Raw genomic sequence first — 3,549 nt, 5'->3', positions numbered from 1 at the left:
ATCATACTTAGGTGGCGTGGGTTTCACTGTGTGTTTGTGGGTGATTGTTTCCTGTCTCTGTGTATGCACCAGATAGGACTGTAATTTGAGTTTTCACGTTTTCTTGTTTTGTTAGTTTGTTCATGTGTACCTGAAAGCATTAAAAAGTACCATGGAAAATTACCACGCCGCGTATTGGTCCTCTGATCCGTTTCGCCTCCTCTTCGGAAGAAGAGGAGGAAACTCGTTACAACAACGCTACCTACACCAATGCATAGTGCCAACTGTAAAGCTTGGTGGAGGAGGAATAGGAGGAGGGGCTGGTTTACTTGATTCGATTTACCTCTGGAACGATTCAGTCCGTCTACAGTTGTAGACAATCAACTGCACCATTAATTTGAGCTAAACAAGCGTATCTTTCTCCTGCTGCAAAGACGTGTTTGTGTTCATACAGTCTGTCTACAGCTTATTGGGATGCGTTTTGCTTTCTTACTACATTTACATTTACATTTAAGTCATTTAGCAGACGCTCTTATCCAGAGCGACTTACAAATTGGTGCATTCACCTTATGACATCCAGTAGAACAGTCACTTTACAATAGTGCATCTAAATCTTAAAGGGGGGTGAGAAGGATTACTTTATCCTATCCTAGGTATTCCTTAAAGAGGTGGGGTTTCAGGTGTCTCCTGTTGTCTGTTGTCAAGCCCATGCAGCTGGTTTTAGATAGTGAGTTAATCATCAGTCAGAACCTGTCTTTCGTTTCAAGTCTCACAGTAATGTTGTCTAAAAGGACCTCTTTACCAGATGTGTGGATATTTCTACAACGGAAGTACACAGTTCACATAGAGTACAAAGACTTGACATTTTTACATCCAAATAACCATATTCCATATTCATAGGGTCCTGGTCTAAAGTAGTATACTCTGTACCAACCCCTATGGGCCCTGGTCCAAAGTAGTATACTATATACCAACCCTTATGGGTCCTGGTCTAAAGTAGTATACTATATACCGACCCCTAAGGGTCCTGGTCTAAAGTAGTATACTATATACCAACCCTTATGGGCCCTGGTCCAAAGTAGTATACTATATACCAACCCCTATGGGCCCTGGTCCAAAGTAGTATACTATATACCAACCCTTATGGGTCCTGTTCTAAAGTAGTATACTATATACTAACCCATATTGCCTATTCATAGGGTTTTGGGCAAACTAACCCCTATGGGTCCTGGTCTAAAGTAGTATACTATATACCAACCCTTATGGGTCCTGTTCTAAAGTAGTATACTATATACCGACCCCTATGGGTCCTGGTCTAAAGTAGTATACTATATACCAACCCTTATGGGTCCTGTTCTAAAGTAGTATACTATATACTAACCCATATTGCCTATTCATAGGGTTTTGGGCAAACTAACCCCTAAGGGTCCTGGTCTAAAGTAGTATACTATATACCAACCCCTATGGGCCCTGGTCTAATGTAGTATACTATATACCAACCCCTATGGGCCCTGGTCTAATGTAGTATACTATATACCAACCCCTATGGGCCCTGGTCTAAAGTAGTATACTATATACCAACCCCTATGGGCCCTGGTCTAAAGTAGTATACTATATACCAACCCCTATGAGCCCTGGTCTACAGTAGTATACTATATACCAACCCCTATGGGCCCTGGTCTAATGTAGTATACTATATACCAACCCCTATGGGCCCTGGTCTAATGTAGTATACTATATACCAACCCCTATGGGCCCTGGTCTAAAGTAGTATACTATATACCAACCCCTATGGGCCCTGGTCTACAGTAGTATACTATATACCAACCCCTATGGGCCCTGGTCTACAGTAGTATACTATATACCAACCCCTATGGGCCCTGGTCTAATGTAGTATACTATATACCAACCCCTATGGGCCCTGGTCTACAGTAGTATACTATATACCAACCCCTATGGGTCCTGGTCTAATGTAGTATACTATATACTCAGCCCCTATGAGCCCTGGTCTATGCACCCATAGTATATACCAACCCCTATGGGCCCTGGTCTAATGTAGTATACTATATACCAACCCCTATGGGCCCCTGGGTACAGTAGTATACTATATACCAACCTCTATGGGTCCTGGTCTAATGTAGTATACTATATACCAACCCCTATGGGCCCTGGTCTACAGTAGTATACTATATACCAACCCCTATGGGCCCTGGTCTAAAGTAGTATACTATATACCAACCTCTATGGGTCCTGGTCTAATGTAGTATACTATATACCAACCTCTATGGGTCCTGGTCTAATGTAGTATACTATATACCAACCTCTATGGGTCCTGGTCTAATGTAGTATACTATACCAACCCCCTATGGGCCCCTGGTCTAATGTAGTATACTATATACCAACCCCTATGGGTCCTGGTCTAATGTAGTATACTATATACCAACCTCTATGGGCCCTGGTCTAATGTAGTATACTATATACCAACCCCTATGGGCCCTGGTCTAATGTAGTATACTATATACCAACCCTATGGGCCCTGGTCTAATGTAGTATACTATATACCAACCCCTATGGGCCCTGGTCTAATGTAGTATACTATATATCAACCCCTATGGGCCCTGGTCTAATGTAGTATACTATATACCAACCCCTATGGGCCCTGGTCTAATGTAGTATACTATATACCAACCCCTATGGGTCCTGGTCTAATGTAGTATACTATATATCAACCCCTATGGGCCCTGGTCTAATGTAGTATACTATATACCAACCCCTATGGGCCCTGGTCTAAAGTAGTATACTATATACCAACCCCTATGGGCCCTGGTCTAATGTAGTATACTATATACCAACCCCTATGGGTCCTGGTCTAAAGTAGTATACTATATACCAACTCCCTATGGGTCCTGGTCTAATGTAGTATACTATATACCAAGCCCCTATGGGCCCTGGTCTAATGTAGTATACTATATACCAACCCCTATGGGCCCTGGTCTACAGTAGTATACTATACCAACCCCTATGGGCCCTGGTCTAATGTAGTATACTATATATACCAACCCCCCTATGGGCCCTGGTCTAATGTATTATACTATATACTCAACCCCTATAGACCTGGTCTAATGTAGTATACTATATACCAACCCCTATGGGCCCTGGTCTAAAGTAGTATACTATATACCAACCTCTATGGGCCCTGGTCTAATGTAGTATACTATATACCAACCTCTATGAGCCCTGGTCTACAGTAGTATACTATATACACCAACCTCTATAGGCCCTGGTCTACAGTAGTATACTATATACCAACCCCTATGAGCCCCTGGTCTACAGTAGTATACTATATACCAACCCCTATGGGCCCTGGTCTAAAGTAGTATACTATATACCAGCCCCTATGGGCCCTGGTCTAATGTAGTATACTATATGCCAACCCCTATGAGCCCTGGTCTACAGTAGTATACTAAATACCAACCCCTATGAGCCCTGGTCTACAGTAGTATACTATATACCAACCCCTATGAGCCCTGGTCTACAGTAGTATACTAAATACCAACCCCTATGAGCCCT

General features: G+C 42.6%; 1 long non-coding RNA gene across 8 annotated transcripts; it reads right to left on the bottom strand.

Annotated features, from left to right (window-relative positions):
- Positions 1 to 2,074: 2,074 nt before the first annotated feature.
- LOC127909560 (uncharacterized) lies at positions 2,075 to 3,543 on the bottom strand. Of its 8 annotated transcripts, none has more exons than XR_008071936.1 (4): positions 3,455 to 3,543; positions 3,094 to 3,205; positions 2,710 to 2,843; positions 2,075 to 2,300 (listed from the first exon to the last, which is right to left on the bottom strand). It is a non-coding gene; the product is annotated as an uncharacterized LOC127909560 (long non-coding RNA). The 8 variants fall into 8 exon arrangements; XR_008071941.1 differs by having other exon boundaries at positions 2,751 to 2,843; XR_008071938.1 differs by having other exon boundaries at positions 2,792 to 2,843.
- Between the last annotated feature and the right edge of the window lie 6 nt (positions 3,544 to 3,549).

Source organism: Oncorhynchus keta, chromosome 19 (genome assembly GCF_023373465.1).
Source record: "Oncorhynchus keta strain PuntledgeMale-10-30-2019 chromosome 19, Oket_V2, whole genome shotgun sequence".
NCBI classification, from domain to species: Eukaryota; Metazoa; Chordata; class Actinopteri; order Salmoniformes; family Salmonidae; genus Oncorhynchus; species Oncorhynchus keta.
Note: the sequence above shows the minus strand (reverse complement) of the source record. Positions and strands in the feature narration are given on the sequence as shown.